Source organism: Chlorocebus sabaeus, chromosome 21, assembly GCF_047675955.1.
Source record: "Chlorocebus sabaeus isolate Y175 chromosome 21, mChlSab1.0.hap1, whole genome shotgun sequence".
Lineage (NCBI taxonomy): Eukaryota > Metazoa > Chordata > Mammalia > Primates > Cercopithecidae > Chlorocebus > Chlorocebus sabaeus.
Window position 1 is genome coordinate 6,892,064 of NC_132924.1, and position 21,508 is coordinate 6,913,571.

General features: G+C 36.5%; 1 pseudogene; it reads right to left on the reverse strand.

Annotated features, from left to right (window-relative positions):
* Positions 1–11,266: 11,266 nt before the first annotated feature.
* Positions 11,267–15,796, reverse strand: LOC140709551 (rho GTPase-activating protein 5 pseudogene; annotated as a pseudogene).
* Positions 15,797–21,508: the final 5,712 nt, after the last annotated feature.

Consider the following 21,508-nt stretch of genomic DNA (forward strand, 5'->3'; position numbering starts at 1 on the left):
TGAACTTTCATTTTCCCTGAAATTTATTGGAGCTTTTTGAAGCCCCTATGGACAGCCCATTTCTCAGAATTTTCTTTTAAGTTTTTTGCTTATCCTGTTGTTTACCCCAATATCTATCCACAATGTTAAAATATTGCTGTTCGTTTTTGACAAACATCCCTGGAGAAAAGATTCTTGGCACTAGGCACACTCCGAGTCAGGTGAAAAGAAGATCGCCTTGTGAGTAGGGAACTACTAGGAAGGTCAAATAATGACGGTAATATTGAAAATGGACTTTGAAGGAGGTCCAAGCCTGTTCTTACTGTGGTGGCAGCCAAATTGCTGGAGTGCATCATGATCACAGGCTCTGCGTTGTCAAGTCGGCTGTAGTTTTGGGGAAGAGGGATGGGAAGACAGCATGTTAAAGTGCCCCACAGCCTGCTGTTCTTACTAAGAGTCAGAATTTGTCTTCAGTAACTGCTCCCTAAATTGCTGAGAACCTTTGGTCACTTTCCAAAGTTCGGGAAATGTTCATTCTGACAATTTTTGATAGTGATGAGAATGTTGCTCTTTTGAAGAAGAGAATTTTTGGATTTCCTTTTTCTAGCATTTTCACTGATATCTCTTACTAAACTCAGTTTTTATTATAAAATATATATATTTAATAACAAATCTTGAATATCATAGATTACCGCATCATTAGACTATTATCTATATAAAGCCACATAGTTTTAGAAACTCTGTTCATGAAGTTTGGCATTGGAAACATTGCAATAACACAATCATTGGTTATTTTGGACACAGTTTATGTAGATAGTTAAAATGCTTTGTCAAAATCAATGAACTATAGAATTGCAAACCACATACTCCCAACATCTAACTATCTTTAAGCAGTCCTTCTTTAATCTCACTGGGATAGTAGCATTTCAAAGGCCCAGGGCTAGACTGCAGTGAAAAGGCTATTAGCCTGCCCCTATAAACAGAGAGTGAGCATCAGAATCCTGAGTAACCACCGAAGGGCAAGATTCTCCTGAGACTTGGTCTCTGTCCCTCACTGTTACATGAACAAGGACAAATCAGAGATTCTTAAAATTTTGTTGCTTTAGTTATACATTTCAAAAAGCACACATAGAGATGAAAAAAATAAAGAATAAACAGTAGTGGCCGGGCACGGTGGCTCAAGCCTGTAATCCCAGCACTTTGGGAGGCCGAGACGGGTGGATCACGAGGTCAGGAGATCGAGACCATCCTGGCTAACCCGGTGAAACCCCGTCTCTACTAAAAAATACAAAAAAAAAAAATAGCCAGGCGATGTGGTGGGCGCCTGTAGTCCCAGCTACTCGGGAGGCTGAGGCAGGAGAATGGTGTGGACCCAGGAGGCGGAGCTTGCAGTGACCTGAGATCTGGCCACTGCACTCCAGCCTGGGAGACAGTGAGACTCTGTCTCAAAAAAAAAAAAAAAAAAAAGAATAAACAGTAGATACCTATAAATTCAAGTAGGAAAATAGGAAATGTATTTTCATCTGTTTTTAAGTTCTAAGACAGAACTTATTTTTAAATAATGGCTGTCAAATCATTTTGACTTGTTCAAAGAAAGGGATTAACTACCTGGATACAGACAATCAAATAGCATGCACCCTTTTTCTTCACTTTCCCACCCTGCCCCCAATCTCAGGCACACCCAGAGATTATATATAACAATGTTTTTTCCATTAGACCTTCTGTAGACAATCTCGCTGAGAAATCAGGGAAACCAAGGTTACCACATAGTGAGTGAAATCTTTCCTTTTATTGGATTTGGCTTAAACTCAAGCTTTTTGAGCAGCAAATTTGACAGGAGTTCAGGAAAATTCTCTGCCTGGACTCATCCTGGAACACTGGGCCACACCTCATTTCAGAGTTGTACGGCCCAGGTATGTACAAGGTGTGGCACGCAGAAGTGAGTTCAGTTAAATAATGAATTCTGTATTCCTAGCTTCTTCTTTCCCGCAGTATTTTCTTCTTACTGGAACTTCTCTATGACCTAGTATTTTCCTCCTTTCTTTTTATTCAAATTACTGTCAGAAAAAAAGATTCGATAAATTCATCCACTCCACAAAACAAACGAAGGATCAGTTTAGATGAATACTTCTTTCAAGAACATTTTAAATTTTAACAGAAAACAAAACCTTAAGCTAAAGTTCTGCTAATAGAGTTGGTGTACAAGCATGGCAGGCTAGAGGAATGTGGTCTGGGCTAGTGTATTTTTCTTGTTACCATAACACCCAGATACTTTTTTAAAGCAAATATGAGAACTTATATAGCTCATGCCTCAGTAAGGGCCTCCTAACATGTCATCCTCCCAAAAGAGTAACATGTGACTGAACGTATGACATTCCCTGTCAACCAATCAACAGAAAGATCCTCACAATTCCTTGAAGGTTTCTGTACTTGTGTCTACTCCATCACGGGGTACACGCACACACATACACACACACACACCCGCACCTTTCTCTTATCAGCTCCATTAGATCCTTACTTTAATTCAGTCTTGTTTCATTTCTAATTCAATCACCTGCATGCAGGACCAGGCCTTGATTCAGACCTTCTTCTGAAGTGTTGTGCTCTCTCTGACACAGTCATCTCTCCTGTCGCCGTTCCCCAAATTCTCTTGAATCAACTCTGCCATTTTTGTGGTCTCTAGAAAGTTGATAGCTTTCTATTATTCAATTATGTCGTTTCTATCTTGAGATCTTTCTGTGTAGTTTGGTTTAACTAACACTCTACTTTTTTTTTGGTTATTGACTAACCTTGTATCATATTGGCCTCCTAATCTTAAAACTGTGATGGCAAAAGTCATGTAATATGTTAGCTTTTTTCCACTAGTAATTAATGCATTTAACATAGCTTTGATCTTCAAAACCATCTTATACATATATATATATGTTTTAGTTTTGTCCTATAATTTGCTTCCACGTTCTTGCATCATTTTATTTCTCCTAATTCGTATTTTTCTGATTTTCCCGTGAAACTTCTCATTCTCAACAAGGCCATGTGACATGAAAGCTTTTACTATTTCTTAGATACAATTACTTTTTTTGGCATTACCATCCATTCATATATATATATATATATTTGTGTATATACTTTAAGTTCTTGGGTACATATGCAGAATGTGCAGGTTTGTTACGTAGGTATACATGTGCTATGGTGGTTTGCTGCACCCATCAACTCGTCATCTTCATTAGGTATTTCTCCTAATGCTATGCCTCCCCTAGACCCCCACCCCCCAACAGGCCCTCATGTGTGATGTTCCCCTCCCTGTGTCCATGTGTTCTCATTGTTCAACTCCCGTTTATGAGTGAGAACATGTGGTGTTTGGTTTTCTGTCCTTGTGATAGTTTGCTGAGAATGATGATTTCTAGTTTCATCCATGTCATTGTGAAGAACATGAACTCATCCTTTTTTATGGCTGCATAGTATTCCATGGTATATATATGCCACATTTTCTTTATCTAGTCAATCACTGCACACATTTTCTTTATCTAGTCAATCATTTTATCCAGTCAAAAAATGATAGTCAATCATTTGGGTTGGTTCCAAGTCTTTGCTATTGTGAATAATGCCGCAATAAACATATGTGTTCCTGTGTCTTTATAGTAGAATGATTTATAATCCTTTGGGTATATACCCAGTAATGGGATTGCTGGGTCAAATGATATTTCTGGTTCTAGATCCTTGAGGAATCGCCACACTGTCTTCCACAATGGTTGAAGTAATTTACACTTTCACCAACCGTGTAAAAGCATTCCTATTTCTCTACATCCTCTCCAGCATCTGCTGTTTCCTGACTTTTTAATGATCGCCATTCTAACTGGCGTGAGATGGCATTATCATCTATTCAATCTCATTTTTTTCCAGTTTAGAAAAATGCTTCTCATTTTCAGTGTTGCCATCCGCCTTGATTCAATGTGTTCACATTTCCTGTAGGATCTTTATCCATCTCTTCATTCTTGTATGCATCAACTTCCTTAAATTCCATGATAGTAATTTTTATTCTACTTTGCTTTTATTATTTTTAAGCTTTCCTTTAAAAACCTTTATATAATAGTTGTTTTCAAGTCCTTGTCTGTCAGTTGCATTATCTCTGTCATTTCTGGGTCTATTTTTATTCATTGATTTTCTTCTAGTTATGAGTCCTAGTTTCCTGTTTCTTCACATTTGGGTTTTTTTTTTTTTTTTTTTTTTTTTTTTTTTTTACACTGTACAATGTAAATATCACATTACTGAGGTCAGGATTTTTGTCTTTTAAGAGTACTGAGTTTTGTTTTAACAGGCAGTTAAGTTTCTTTTGGATCAGCTGGATTCTTTAAATGCTGTTTTTAAAAAAGTATTTTCATAAAGCATTTTAAAAAAGCATTTTTAAATGCTTTTGGGAAAAAAAAGCATTCTGTCAGGGCAGGTTTAGAGTTCCCTATGCTAGATAGTTTAGCCCTACTGTTAATTCTTTTTTTTTTTTTTTTTTTTTTTTTTTTTTTTAGACGGAGTCTCGCTCTGTCACCCAGGCTGGAGTGCTGTGGCCGGATCTCAGCTCACTGCAAGCTCCGCCTTCCGGGTTCACGCCATTCTCCTGCCTCAGCCTCCCGGGTAGCTGGGACCCAGGCGCCCGCCACCTCGCCCGGCTAGTTTTTTGTATTTTTTAGTAGAGACGGAGTTTCACCGTGTTAGCCAGGATGGTCTCGATCTCCTGACCTCGTGATCCGCCCGTCTCGGCCTCCCAAAGTGCTGGGATTACAGGCTTGAGCCACCGCGCCCGGCCTACTGTTAATTCTTGACCTTTCTGAGCACTCTTTTGAATGCCTTTGGTGTTTAACGAGCTTTCTTACACTCTGCCTGGTCAGATGCCAGTTATTCCTCTGCCCTGTGCAAGCTCTAGTAAGTGTTCAGTTTTAGTTTCCTAGTAGCTGTTCTTTCCCCTATAGTTTTGTGCCTAGTCTCATGGATCCATACTCTAACCATGCATAGCTTGGTATTCAGGCCAAGACTCCAGTGAACGCTGTGGTGCTCTTTCTCTGCCTTGCTCACTCTTTTCCAATACTTTTTGCAATTCCAGTGACTTTAGACTCACTGAACTCCAATCACTGTTTCTTCAACTCAATGAAGCTGTCATGCTTTGTTTGGATTCTCTCTTTGTACTGTGTATATATATATTTAACTTTTGTAAAGTTTGTGGATAACTTTTTATCCACAAACAAGGTGTATTCCTCCATTTTCTAAGTTCTATTTCACGTCTTTAATAAAAGTTTATTAATTTACCTCCCAAAAGTTTGTGTATCTCCTTCGTTAGACTTATTCTTTGGTCCTTGTGTAGTTATTGAATCTTTTTTAGTTTTTTAAAAATTCAAACTTATAGAAAACTTCAAAATTACATAAAAGTTGCAAGAATATTAAAAAGAACTCCCATACAATCTGGAATTGACACTTTTAAACATGGTCATGTTTATTTTATCATCTTTATCCATATCTAGATACATAGACACAATGGCAAAATTTCATGAAACCATTTGACAGTGAATTGTATACATGATGTACCTTCATGCCATAAAAATTCAATATGTATTTTTTATTTTTTGAGACAGAATCTCATTCTCTCTGTTGCCCAGGCTGGAGTGCAGTGGTGCAATCTTGGCTCACTGCAACCTCCCGCTCCTGGGCTCAAGTGATCCTCCCACCTCAGCCTCCCAAGTAGCTGGGAGCTGAGACTGCAGGCACGCACCATCATGCCCAGCTAATTTTTGTATTTTTTGCAGAGACAAGGCTTTGCCATATTGGCCAGGCTAATCTCAAACTCCAGGGCTCAAGCGTTCCCTCTGTCTCAGCCTCCCAAAGCACTGGGATTACAGTCATGAGTCACCACACCCCGCCTCAATGTGTATTTCTTAAGAAAAATGATATATATACTTTAAAAAATTTACAGTTAAGTTATAAAATGCAGGAAACTGAATATTTATAATACACTTTTATTTAAACTATAGTCTATATTCTAGTTTTGTCTCTTACATCAATAATTTTTCCTTTACAGCAATGGTTTTTCCAGTATAGAATCCAGTTCAAAATCATGAACAACAGCAATTCTATGGGAATTGTTTGTTGTTCATGCCATTGGCATGTTTGAAGAACACAGGACAAGTATTTTACAGAGTATAACTCAATTCAAGTTTGTCTGATGTTTTCTTACATTTAGATTTAAATAGATTTTTTTCCTGGAATTTTGCATAAGTGATGTATGTTTCTTAAAGATACATGTGATAATCTTTTCCCCCTTAGCGATATTTATTTTAATGACATGTGTAAGGTTTTTTCTGACTTCTCCACTGCTTACTTACCATTTTTTGTAATTAGGTATTTATATATTATTAATCTAACAATTAACAAATTAAACCATTTCTTCCTTTAAATCTTTCTATTCTGTATTTATATCTTGTATTTTTTTGCCATCTTACTGCACTGAACACACAGTAGTAATACTAAGAATCAGTATCCTTGTTCTCTTCCAGTTTTTGACTCCTTCCTTCCTTCTTTCCTTCTTCTTCTTGCATTTTACTTTATATTTCCAGAAATCTATTTAATTTTTTGAGTCTATATTTTGAAATATATTTTTCTGAAAAACTGAATTTTACCTGTTTTCATTTTTGTAAAATGTGACTATAGTATTTCCTTCCATTGTAATTCTGTATAGATACCTAGTTATGTACCCATTTTATTGCTATCAATGTTTCTTTGTTTTTTATCTTTTTGTTCTTGGTCAATCATGCAATAGGTTTAAGAATTTTATTAGTCTTTTTCAAGAACTCAGTTTTAGGTTAATTAATTTTTCTACTGTATTCATTTCCCTCCCTACTTTTCCATATACTCTCTCTCTCTCTCTTTTTTTTTAAACTAAGTTGTGGCCTAATTGACAAATAAAAATTACATATATTCAAGGTATGCAATGTGGTGTTTTCATAGACCTATATATTGTGAAATGGCAACCACAATTAAGGTAATTAGCATATCACCTCACCTAGCCACTTGTTATGTTGTTGTTACCTGGCGAGAATAGTTAAGATCTACTCTCTTAGCAAATTTCAAGTGCTTAATATGTTACTATGAAGTGTAGTTACCATGCTGTACATTAGGTTTTCATATCTTATTCTGCAAGTGTGTACCCTTTAACCTTGTTACCCTCATTTCTCCCAACCCTTCAGCCCCTCATAACAACCGTTCTGCTCTCTGCTTCTACGTATTTGATCTTTTTAGATTCAGATTCCACATATTGTCTTCCCTCAGTTTTCTTTAAGAACACTCTGGCCGGGCGCGGTGGCTCAAGCCTGTAATCCCAGCACTTTGGGAGGCCGAGACGGGCGGATCAGGAGGTCAGGAGATCGAGACCATCCTGGCTAAAACGGCGAAACCCCATCTCTACTAAAAAATACAAGAAAACTAGCCGGGCAAGTGGCAGGAGCCTATAGTCCCAGTTAGTCGGCAGGCTGAGGCAGGAGAATGGCGTAAACCTGGGAGGCGCAGCTTGCAGTGAGCTGAGTTCCGGCCACTGCACTCCAGGCTGGGTGACAGAGCAAGACTCCGTAAAGAACACTCTGCTGCTCATTTTCTTTTCTTTCCTTCCTTCCTTCCTTCCTTCCTTCCTTCCTTCCTTCCTTCCTTCCTTCCTTCCTTCCTTCCTTCCTTCCTCCCTCCCTCCCTCCCTCCCTCCCTCCCTTCCTTCCTTCCTTCCTTCCTTCCTTCCTTCCTTCCGACGGAGTTTTGCTCTTATTGCCAGGGAGTGCAGTGGCGCAATCTCGGCTCACTGCAACCTCCACCTCCTGGGTTCAAGCGATTCTCCTGCCTCAGCCTCCCAAGTAGTTGGGATTACAGGCATGTGCCACCACGCCGGGCTAATTTTGTATTTTTAATAGAAATGGGGCTTCTCTGTGTTGGTCAGGCTGGTCTCAAACTCCTGACCTCGTGATCTGCCCACCTCCGCCTCCCAAAGTGCTGGGATTACAGGCATGAGCCACCGCACCTGGCCTTATTTTCTAACTTGTTAAGCCTGTTTTTGGGCTTTTATAAATAAGCATTTATAAATATAAATTGTCCTCATAATAAAAACTTTGACTATAGCCCATGCATTTTGATATGCTGTATTTATGTTTTGTTCACATCTAGGTATCTTAAAATATTTATTATGTGTAATATTTGACCCACAAGTTGTTGAGAAATGCATTTGTAAATGTCCAACTGTGTAAATTTTAAGTTATTCTTCACTGATATCTAACTTAATTCCACTCCTCATGAAATACGTCAGTGTGACGCTTGTTGAGATTTGACTCTTCCCTTCCTTTCCCATTCCACAGCCTGTCCTCCTCATAGGTTCACACAATAATCTGCAGGCACTGCGTGACTTTCTCTCTCTCCAGTCTTTACCTTTTGGTCTTACTCTCCTGCCACTAGGTCATCCTCTAAATCAACACATTCTAAAACTACTGGCCCATTTACTGTTTCTTGGACATGCCCCCTTTGAGGTCTTAGAAGTTGTTATTTCTGCTGAAATACTCTTCCCTTAGAAATCCAGATGTCTGTCCTTGCTTCTTCAACTCCCTTAAATGTTGCTCAAAAACTCCATTTCCAGAGAGGCTTTTCCTAAACACTCTTCAGCAAGGCCAATCCTCTCCCTATGTTCCTCCTTTGTGTTCTATTTTTCCATAGTACTCACCCCCATGGAATACTATATACATGTTACCAGAGTATAAGCTCCATGAGGGCAAGCATTTTTATGAGAATTCATTTTTCTCTTTGTAGCATCCCCTGAAACTCAAAGAGTGTTTGGCCCATAAGAAGCAACCTGTAACTATTTGTTCAAAAGTTTTTTCTCTTTAATCTCTCATGTGCTGTTATATTTCTCAGTCTACCTTTTTGATTCTGTACATTTTTTCTTTATATTTTTGAGACTATGTATTAGTTTTATACAAGGTTAAAACTGTTGTGTGTTATTGGTTAATTTAATGTTTTATGATATATTCTTATAATCCTTTTGCCTAAAATTTAATCTGTCTGACATTCTTACCTTTGAACCAGATTTCTTTTCATTAGTATTTAACGAGTTTATTTTTTCTCCATTCTTTTACTTTCAACCTTTCTGTGTAGTAATTTCAAGTGTTTCTTTCAAGTATCATTTAGTTAGGCTTTATCAAAATCTAATCCTACAAACTCTGTTTTAATGTGTTTATCTCATTTACATATATTGTGATTAATGTTATATTTGCATTTCTTCTGTCATTTTATTTTACAGTTTCTAATTGCCCTGCTTCTTCTTTCTTTTCTAGTTTCTTACTTTGACTTAATGGATTTAAACTCATCATTTCATCGTACTAGTGGGAGCTTATATATTCTACCCCTATTGCTAGGAGCTACTCTTACATGTTATGTTAAGCTACTCTTAAACATACCACACATACTTGGCATACAGTCTAAAGTTACTTTATACCTACTTCTACCTTCCTTGAAAACAATTATTACTAAGGTTTCATAATACTAATACTTGTTTAGATTTACCAGTCTGCTTTATTTTTTAAGATTTTAAAAATTAAAAAAAATTGTTTGTAGGTACATAGTAGGTGTATATATTTATGGGGTACTTGAGATACTTTGACAAGCATGTAGTAAGCAGTAATTACAACTTGGAAAGTGGGGTATCCATCCCCTCAAGCATTTATCCTTGGAATTGCAAACAATCCAATTATACTCTTTGAGTTATTTTTTTTCTGAAAATCATCTATTCACTGTAATACATACAAGATAATCTTAAAATTGTAGTCTGAATTAAGATAACATTGACCAAAGAATTTTTTTCTTTACTACACAAAATATAACCTAGTGAAATTTATCTGTGCCACCTATTCTGAAAATTTTATCCATAATTTAGTGTTCTGGTTTTATTTTCACTAACAAAATGTTTACCCCCAAAAGCAGCAGTCATTTATAGTAATTCTGGTTCCAACATCAAAGGAAAAAAATTGGCTTAAAAATGGTGCAAAAGCCATCTTGGATTTTAGGACAACACATCACAGAAAAGACCATGAATACAAATTTGTAATATAAACACTCCAAAGAGTTTGTCAGTAGCCAAAGTATTTATTGGTTTTTTGGATATGTTTTTAAGGGCCACATAAAAATAGATACAAGGAAGAAATTAAATTGAAGTCCTAGATTTAAATGTTTGGTTTAAAGAATTTTCTGCAACAAATTTCATGTTTATGTATGAAAAGTTATATAACACTAATGCAAATGTCATGAAGTATTTTCTACACTGTACTAAATGTATTCCCCAAGAGGGAAAAAATTAAAATATCTAAAATATATTAAGATTATAAGACCATCATAGATCTTTTGAACATGCATCTGTTTACAGAATTAACAGTATACGAAATGTTTATTTCATTATGGACCAGAAAGAAATGAGTTGGTGACAACTATCCTTTGCACAATATTATCAACTCACTTTAGTCACAAGCATGTCCTTGGTATGTGTGTGAAAGAAACAGGTTCATTTATCCCTCATCGAATCATCCACAGGTTTACTTGGAAGTAAAAATGAAGGTACAGACATGTGAAATATGTCAAGGTTATTTTTTTCTTTCTCTCAAACAACATCCCAAACGTGGCCTCAGTAGCCTGAAATTATGAAATACTTAACTAGGCTTTTAGTTATCTTCACTGACTGCTAGAATGTAAATTAAGTTGCCCAAATTAGCACATAAAATAACAAAATCAGTCAAAAAGCAGACTGAAAAGCATTAAATGTTTCATATAGGTGAGTTTTAAAATCATTTAATTTCTATAGAAAAATTTTATTCACAATATAATGTGACAGAAATTGCCACAGGAATGATATACTGATTGCAGTAAGGTTGCACGCAGCAGCAGCTTTGTATTTTATAGCTATTTTTGTTTATAAAAACAAAATAAACCTCTCCAGTTATGCTTATCACATGGTCTTAGATTTGTAATGTAAGTGAATAAGGAATACCATCTAGTTCAAAGAGAAAATGTCACTTTGAATGTGAATTATCTGTATGAAACATGAAGTATACTACTGAACCCTGAAACATGCACGTCTAGATTTGCTTTTTGTCCAAATCAAGCCTGTTTGCGATCACTTCCTACTCATGTAATACCAAGAGGTTCCATTTGTAATTACGGTTGTATCAGCTGAGGTTGCAATGGTGGCAGCAACTGAAGTGGTACCGTTGGTTCCACCAACTGGCCTGGGTTTGAAGGTGGTGGAGGAGCCACAGTGTTTGTTGTTTCTACAATTTCTCCATTGTAAAAGAAAAACTGACACTGTTGAATGAATGTTTCCACAACAGGTTGATGAATCTCAGTAGTAGACAGAAACTCTCGATTTTCAACATCAGGTCTCATCAAGGTTGACCAAAAACATATGGATAAGTTGTCTGCTGTCATTAGGTTGATTTTATTTTGCTGACTGACCCTGTTTAGATGTGTTATCATGTATCTGAATTCATCATAGTTTGCAGGATGAAATTTCTTAACAATTTCTTTAAGGCGTGAGGACGTTCTGTTTTATCCAGGATTTTTGCTGCTTCCAATAGCTCTGGATGAAGAGAATATGGTATTAAAGGATCTGGCAGATCTGCAAAGAAAGCTGTAAGGGCTCCAGCTTTAGCATTTACTTTTATTTCCATTGACACTAGATTGATATTATGATCTTGATCAAACTGCTTTTGAATATTGTTTTGGTCAGTTTTGTTCCTGCTAACACGGTAGAGTCCTTCGGTACATAACCCTGTATCTTCAATAAATTCCACACGTTTCTCAACAAATACTGGTATGGGTTTCTCAGCTGTAACCAGATCCCGGAGGGGCATCCCAAAGTAATCACTTGCCCGATTTCTACGTGTTGGTGGATTGAAGTTCTTAGTTTTCTTTTTCTGCTTTTTATCTTCTTTCACTTTGCGTGTTTTCTTCTTCATCTTCTTATCATCTAACTCCTGGTCAGAAGTGATTTCAGGATTATCAATACCACCTTTCCAAGTTTCAACAGGAGAAAGAAGTGGATCTTCTTCACTTCCATGATGTCTTCCTTTTCTTTTTGTTTTAGAAGTGGTGAAAACCTCATCATCACTTGCATCTGAATGTGTTCTTCTATAACATGACTTGGCTTTACTAAACACAGTTTTAGATTTATATTTGTATTTTGAAGGCCTCCGTTCCCCATGATTTTTTGAGGTTCTGTCAGAAAATCCATTTTCTTCATGTCCTTGGGTGTTATTTACACATGAGTTTTGAATTTTAATGCAATTTTGACTATCATCTGGGACAACATAAATCTCATCAGAATAGCCCTTCTGTTTGAAAATTTTATCAACGGGTTCCGCATAGTTATCTGAAGGATCCATATCTTCAGGATGTGCCAAAGGCACCTGGAAAGTCTGCTTTCTTGGATTTTTACCAATACCAGCTTCACTTGTTTTTAAAAGGTTTGGGTCCATTTTTTTCCACATTTGTCTTAAGTACAACTGAAGTAGATTTAATAGGTGGAGGCACTTTGTGGTTGCATTCATGGTCATGACAGTTTGGGGTACTATGAATAGGACATTCATTTCCTTCCAAATCTAATCTTTATCTGGAACAGTCACTAGGTGTTGGAAGCAACTGTACATCATCCCCAGTTGGACTATAAGGAGGTGGTGCTTCTGTGTCATCATCCGAATCAGGGTAGTTGTAATAGGGAAAACAGTCTCTGGGAGATGGTAGAAAAACATCTTCACTTTGGTGGGTTGATTCCCTTGCATTATCAGACAAATAAGAATTTTCTATCATATGATTTTTCTCTAGAACATCACTAAAAAACAGAATAAAGATCTCAGTTTGCCGATGATACTGAGATAAAGAATACAATGCTGTAAATTTAGCAGTGATCTCAGTTGCAATGTGTTCTCCTTCAGTCGTTAACTCTTTGATAGCCTCATTTTCAAAAAAAAATCTGCTTGGCTGTCAGTAACTGCCACCAGCTGTATAGGAATGGTGTCTTGAACTTCTGATAGAAATGCTCAAAACATTCCCATCGCCGTTTTCCGTTTTGCAGAGTAAACTAATATATATCCTTGAACTAGTTCATCTTTTCTTACTCCAATTGAAGAGTGGTATGATAATATTGTGATCTGTATTAGCCTCCTTTTTTAATCAATGATTTTATCAAGCATTAGGGAATTATTCTGTCCAGCTTGAGCAGCACTGCAAGAATGAGAATCAAAGAAGGGTGAAAGAATAAGATCCACACCAAATGGATCTCCACACATGGCACACATGACAATTCTCAAGTCAACTTCTGATATGTCCTTATTGGCAGGAACTGGGCTCACCACATCCAAATTGTGTTTAACTGACTCCAGTACTCTTAGAGCTTGCTTTATTTGGGTTTCATCAAATTTACAAGCATATGTACCAGCAGGTACATCTACAAAAGGACATTGTAACTTGTTTGCCAACTGCTGCCCTTGGTGCCTGAGAACTGGTAGATTCTTACTAATGGAATGTCTCTGATTAGCCAGAATTAATGTAAATGGAAGATTAGCCATTTGTTTATCTTTTCTGATCTGATAAGCTTCAGTTCTTATTTTCCCAATAAATTACCCAATAAAACTCAATGACTCAATGGAATTAAATACACAGAAGCACCCATGTGGTTTAAAGGTGGCAGTCCATAACTGACTCAAAAAGTAAGGCGAACTGGCCGAAGATCAAGTTCATAAATTTTCCATCTAAGGCATACTCATCATCAGTAGACTGTGCTTTATCTCATTTGCTAGTTCTTGGGCAAGGTCGACCTTCCCTAAAATAAAAAGGTTAACTTTATCTATATTGGTACTATCGTGATATAATCTTAAGCGGCCATGATCCAACTGTAAAAGACTACTAGCAAGTAACTGCTCCACTTTAATGTCTGTACAGTTTTGACCACTAAGACGTATTTCTTTAGTGGAATGATAAACAGATCCTATATGCTTAAGTAGAAGAGAGTCCCTATCAGGTGCAAGTTTCTGTAAAGCTTTATATCCAGGTTCTTCACTCAGAACCATATGAATTTCACTCTTTTTATCTGAAGTAGGTGTTGCATTAAGATCTAAATCATAAAAAAGTTCGGAACACTCAAAAAGCAATTATTGAAACTCTTCTTTGGTTTTTCCAACCATTTCTTACTGATGCCTACCTTATTGCTATCAACCTCAGTGATATATTTGAAGGTTTCATCCTCCATAACAAAGCACATAACTTCCTCCCGTGGCTGTCCAGGTGAAATGAATTGAATTTTTTCCAAAGTCTTTTTGAATTTTTCCTTCATTTCTACCTTCCTCTTCTTGGATATTACATGTTGTACATGGTTCTGATAGACTTTTTCAGCTTCTAAAGTGCTCAGGAGGTCAAATGGAATCTGCCTATCGTTAATTTTGTCTATATGGTCAGTTTCATCCAAAGGTGTTTATTCTAGCACCACAAAACATAACTGGAAATCTGCTCTCTTTTCCATTAACTTCAAAGCTTCTGACCAGTTCAAATGTTCAATCTCTTCCAGATTTGGCAAAAGAGTGTTAAAAGCTCTTGGTAAAGTATTTATATATTCTTCTCTCCTTTTTCTTATATGTTCCTGTTTAAGTTGCTTTATATGTTTTGAGAATGTATTTCTGGCCTTTCTTGTTCCCTCTAAGTTGATGTATTCTTCATAATCAGGATGATTTTTTAATTTATTACTAATAGTTTTCCAAGTTGCATGATAATCTCTCACAGTCTGCACAAGTTTTTCAGACTTATCTGTTGCTCTGACAGCAAGTTGTCTCTGTGTTTTATAAGCATCCAAATAAGGAATAATTTTAGGCTTGCTACGAGTTTTATCCAACATTTGTACCAGTGCCGTGAAATGTGTTTCAATGTTGACATTAAATCCTGCTGATATTTCCACTAAAAGAAGGTTCTTTTTGTTTGAAGCAAATGCCTGAACTTCTCTAAGATAATGATCCATGCATTCATCACATTTAGTTGCTGCTATTATTACAGGTATTTTTTATTTCGATAACAGGACAAAAAGGTTATTTGCAAATTTAAGTTGATCATCAAACTTCCTATTGCATCCCTGACTTACATCAATGCGTAATAAAAATCCATCTACATTGAGCTTCCCTTCAGGCATTTGCTTCTGTTCAAAGTCTTGTTCTAAGCCTAGTTGATCAGTGCAAATGTACATTAGTTTTTCTGCTGACTGCAATTTAGATGCAGCTGCACGTTTTATATATGGTTGCAAATTCGTACTCCGATGAGACAAGAAAGCCTGGTCATCAATGAACTCTGTTAAATGACATGAATTTTGCATTCTACTCCGTCTTCACCATTTTATGTTATGTCACCCCAGTAGTACAAAAAGTGATCGTTGTTTACTACTCGTCCTCCAAAGTCAACGGGGCTAACCACAGAAGTATGCTCTGGATAATATTCATCTGCTTTTGCGCGTACAAATCTATTGCACAAATAAGACTTTCCAACTCCACAGTTACCTTTGTCTTTTTCAGTCCCAGAAAGTCCACCTACACTGATAGTATAGGATGGGGGACGAGGCTCTTTGTTTTTTGCCATCATAACTCTCCTCTCATGTTTCTACATTCATAAAGGTAACCAGATATGCTTCTCATTCTGAAAATAAAATCATCTCAAAATACAGATCCCAAGTTTCAGAACTGTATTTGGTTCTTTGTGTTTCCCTCATTTCTGTGCAGAAACATCTTCAAGATCATAGGGATCATCTTCCTAACAAGGCTGGTCTCCTCAGTCTCCTCCTCCACCTCAATGGCAGCGGCCCTGGCGGTGGCTGCAGGAGAGGCTTTCCCGGGGAGCGCTCCCGCCGCCGCCGCCGCCGCCTCCTCCTCCTCCTCCACTGTCTGCTAGCCTCTCTTCCCCGGCGCGCTCACCGAGCGGCGCGTCCCTTCGGCCACCTCCCCCTGCCCTCCCCGACACACACGCCCCGAAACCCTGAGCCCCACGACTCCCACGACCTGCTCACCCACCCTCCCTCCCTCCCTCCCTCCCTCCCTCCCCGCCCAGCTGCGGCTCCGTCCCTCCCCCCTCTCCCAGCTCCCGCCGCAGGCCGGGCTCAGTAATGCAGGCCACTCGGGCTCCCTTGCGCCGACCTAGTTATTTTTTAATGTACAATTAAAGTATTGTTGGCTATAGTCACTCTGTTGAGCTATCAAATACTGTCTTATTCATTCTAATTATACGTATATGTTTTGTATCCATTAACCATCCTTACTTCCCTCCTTCACCCCCCACTACTCTTCCCAGCCTCTGGTAATCATCCTTGTACTCTCTATCTGCATGAGTTCAATTGCTTTGATATTTAGCACCCACAAATAATTGAGAACATGCGAAATCTGTCTTTCCAAGTCTGCCTTATTTCACTTAACATAATGACCTCCAGTTCCACCTATGCTGTTGTAAATGACAAAATCTCATTCCTTTTTTGTCTGCACAGTACCCTGTTGTGTACATGTAACCACATTTTCTTTATTCATTTGTCTGTTGATGGACACTTAGGTTGCTTTCAAATCTCAACCACTGTGAACAGTGCTGCAATGAACAATCACGGAAGTGCAGTTCCATACACTGTTTTCCATACACTGTTTTCCTTCCTTTTGGGTGTACACCAAACAGTGAGATTGCTGGTCGTATGGCAGCTCTATTTTGAGTATTTTGAGGAACCTCCAAACTGTTCTCCATAGTGACTGTAATAATTTACATTCTCATCAATAGTGTCTGAGGTTTCCCTTTTTTCCACACCTTCATCAGCATTCGTTATTGACCATCTTTTGGATAAAAGCCATTTTAACTGGGGTGAGATGATATCTCATTGCAGTTTTGATTGCATTTTTCTGATGATCACTGATGTTCATCTCCTTTTCATATGCCTGCTTCCATTTATATGTCTTCTTTTAAGGAATGTCTGTTCAGATCTTTTGCCTATTTTTAAATCAGATTATTATTTTTTTTCCCTATAGGGTTGTTTGAGCTACTTATATATTCTGGTTATAAATTTTTTGTCAGATGGGTAGTTTGCGAGTATTTCCTCCCCTTCTGTGGGTTGGCTCTTCACTTTGTTGACATTTCCTTTGCTGTGCAGCTTTTAAACTTGATGTGATCCCATCTATTCATTTTTGTTTTAGTTGTCTGTGCTTGTAGGATATTACTCAAGAAATTTTTGCCCAGGCTAATATCCTGGAGAATTTCTTCAGTGTTTTCTTGAAGTAATTTCATAGTTTGAGATCTTAGATTTAACTCTTTCATCCATTTTGATTTGATTTTTTTGAATATGGTTAGATATATGAGTCAAGTTTCATTCTTCTGCATTTGGATATCCAGTTTTCCCAGCACCATGTATTGAAGAGACTGTCCTTTCCCCAATGTATGTTCTTGGCACCTTTGTCAAAAAACAGTTCACTTGAGATGTGTGGATTTGTTTCTGGGTTATCTGTTCTGTTCCATTGATTTATGCTTCTGTTTTTATTCCAGTACCATGCTGTTTTGGTTACTGTAGCTCTGTAGTATAACTTGAAGTCAGGTGATGTGATTCCTCCTGTTTTGTTCTTTTTGCTTTGGCTATTCTGGATGTTTTGTGGTTCTACACAAATTTTAAGATTGCTCTATTTCTGTGAAGAATGTCATTGGTATTTTTATAGGGATGGCATTGAATTTGTAGATTGCTTTGAGTAGTATAGACATTTTAACAATATTGATTCTTCCAATCCATGAACGTGAAATACCTTTACATTTTTTTGTGTCCTCTTCAATTTCCTTCATCAGTGCTTTATAGTTTCGTTGCAGAGATCTTTCACTTCTTTTTGATTCCTAGGTATTTAATTTTATTTGCTGTTATTTGTAAATGGAATTACTTTTTTGATTTCTTTTCTAGACTGTTCACTGTTGGAATATAGAAATGCTACTGATTTTTGCATGTTGGTTTCTGTGGTATCAGTTCTAATGTCTTTTATTTTTCCAACTCTGCAACTTTTCTGAATTTGTTTATCAGTTATATACTTTTTTTGGAGTCTATAGGTTTTTCCAAATTTCAGGTCAGATCATCTGCAAACTAGTATAATGTGACTTCTTCCTTTCCAATTTAGATGCCCTTTATGTCCTTCTCTTGTCTGATTGCTCTAGCTAGGACTTCCAGTACTATGTTGGATAACAGTGGAGAAAGTGGGCATCACTGTTGTGTTCCAGATCTTAGAGGAAAGGCTTTCAGTTTTTCCTCATTCAGTGTGATACTAGCTGTGGATCTGTCATGTAAGTCTTTTATTATGTTAAGGTATGTTCCTTCTATGCCTGTTTTTTGAGGATTTTTATCATGAAGGGGTGTTGAATTTTGTCAATTGCAGCACCAATTAAAATGATCACATGGTTTTTGTCCTTCATTCTATTGATATGATGTACGACATTGACTTATTTGCATATGTTAAAGTGTTCTTATATCCCTGGGATAAATCCCATGCAGTCATAATGAATATTCTTTCTAATGTATTATTTAATTCAGTTAGCTAGTATTTTGCTAAGACTTTTTGCATCAATATTCAACAGAGATAGTGTCCTGTAGTTTTCTTTTTTTGATGTGTCTTTGTCTGGTTTTGGCCTCATAGAAGGAGTTTGGAAGTATTTCCTCCTCCTCTACTTTTTGGAATAGTTTGAGTAGGATTGGTATTGGTTCTTTAAATGTTTGGTAGAATTCTGCTGTGAAGCCATCAGGTTCCCAGACTCTTCTTTACTGAGAGACTTTTTATTACAGCTTTGATCTCATTGCTTGTTAATGGTTTGTTTGGGTTTTGGATTTCTTTATGGTTTAAACTTGGTAGATTGTATATGTCTAGGAATATACCCATTTCCTCTAGATTTTCCAATTTGTTGGCATACAGTTGCTCATAATAGCTACTAATGATCCTTTGAATTTCTGTGATATCAGTTCTAATGTCTCTATTTTTTTCAACTCTTATTTTATGTATTTGGCTCTGGTCTCTTTTTTTCTTAGTCTGGCTAAAGATTTGTCAATTTTATTTATTGTTTCAAAAAACTAAATTTTCATTTCATTGATCTCTTGTATTGTTTTCTTAATTTCAAATTTATTTATTTCTGTGCTGATCTTTATTATTTTTTTCTACTACTAATTTTGGGTTTGGTTTGCTCTTGTTTTTCTAATTGTTTAAGATGCATTCTTAGGTTATTTATTTGAAGTTTTCTTTCTTTCTTGATGTAGGCTTTTACAGCTATAAATTTCCCTGTTTTTGCTGCATTCCATAGGTTTTGGCATGCTGTGTTTCCTTATCATTTGTTTCAATAAAATTTTCAATTTTCTTCTGATTTCTTCATTGACTCACTGATTGTTCTGGGCCATACTCTTTAATTTCCATGTGTTAATAGAGTTTCCAGAATTCCTGTTGTTATTGATTTCTAGTTTTATTCAACCATGGTCAGAGAAGATGCGTGATAGTATTTCAATTTTTTTGAAAGTTTTAAGACTTGTTTTGTAACCTAATATATGGTCTATTCTTGAGAATGATCCATGTGTTGAGGAGAAGAATGTGTATCCTGTGGCCATTGGATGAAATCTTCTGTAAATATATATTAAGTTCATTTGTTCTATAGTACAGATTAAGTCTGATGTTTCTTTGTTGATTTTGTGTCTGGAATATCTGTCCAATGCTGAAAGTGCAGTGTTGAAGTCTGCAGCTTTTATTGTATTGAAGTCTATCTATCTCTTTAGCTCTAATATTATTTGCTTTATATGCCTGAGTGCTCCAGTGTTGGATGCATATATGTTTACAACTGTTATATTCTGTTTCTGAATTGACTGATTTATCATTATACAATAACCTTCTGTGCCTCTTATTATAGTTTTTGTCTTGAAATCTATTTTGTCTGACATAAGTATAGCTACTCCTTTCCTTTTTTTGCTTCCATTGTCACATAATATCTTTTTTCTTCCTTTTATTTTCAGTCTATGTATATCTTTATAGATGAGGTGTGTTTCTTATAGGCAACAGTCATGGGTCTTGCTATTGTGTTTATTCAACCACTGTATGTCTTTTGATTGGAAATTTTAGTCTGTTTGCATTCAATATTATTAAGTAAGGACTTGCTTTTGCCATTTTGTTGTTTGTTTTCTGGTTGTTTTGTTTTTTGTTCCTTCCCGTCTTCCTTTTAGTGGAGTTGATTTTTGTTGGTGGTATGATGTAATTTTTTGCTTTTTATATTTTGTGTGCCCATTGTGTGTTTTTCAATTTGAGGCTACCATGAAGCTTGAAAAACTATCTTATAACCCATTATTTGAAACTGATGACAACACTAATTGCACAAACAAGTAAACAAGCAAAAAAAAAATGAATAAAAATTCTACATTTCAACTTCATCCACCCACTTTTTAACATTTTATGGTTTCTCTTTGTGTCTTATTGTACTGTCTACATTTTGAAAAGTTGTTGTAATTACTATTTTTGATCTATTCATCATTTAGTCTTTAAGATAAGAGCATTTTACACACCACAGTGAGAGTATTATTATATTCTGTGTTTTTGTGTGCTATTACCAGTAGGTTTTGTACCTCCAGATAATTTCTTATTGCTCGTTAAGGTCATTTTCTGATTGAAGAAATCCCTTTAGCATTTCTTATAGGACAGGTCTAGTGTTAATAAAATCCCTCAGTGTTTTTTTGGTCTGGAAAGATCTTTATTTCTCCTTCAGGTTTGAAGGATTTTTTTTTTTTTTTTTTTTTTTTTTTTTTTTTTTTGCCACATACTATTCTGGGGTAAAAAGTGTTTTTCCTTTAGCACTTTAAATATATCATGCCATTCTCTCCTGGCCTGTAAAATTTTGACTGAAAAGTCTGCTGCCAGAAGTGTTGAAGCTCAGTTGTACATTATCTGTTTCTTTTCTCTTGCTACTTTTAAGATCCATTCTTTATCCTTGATCTTTGACGACTTTATTAAATGTCTTCAAGTAGTCTTTTTCTGTTAAATCTGCTTGGTGTTCTACAACCTTCTCATACTTGAATATTGATATATTTCTCTAGGTTTGGGAAGTTCTCTATCATTATCCCCTTGAATAAACTTTCTGTCCCTATCTCTCTCTCTCTCCTCTTTAAGGTGAATAACTCTTAGAGTTGCCCTTTTGAGGCCATTTTCTAGATCTTGTAAGCATGCTTCATTGTTTTTTTGTCTTCTCTATTTTCTTTTTTCTTTTGTCTTGTCTGTGTATTTTCAAGTAGCCTGTCTTTAAGCTCATTAATTCTTTCTTCTGCTTCATCAATTCTGGTAGTAAGGCACTCTGATGCATTCCTCAGTATGTCAGTTACATTTTTCAACTCCAGAATTTCTGCTCAATTTTTAAAAATAATTTTAATCTCTTTGCTAAGTTTGTCTGATAGAATTCTGAATTCATCCTCTATGTTGTTTTGAAT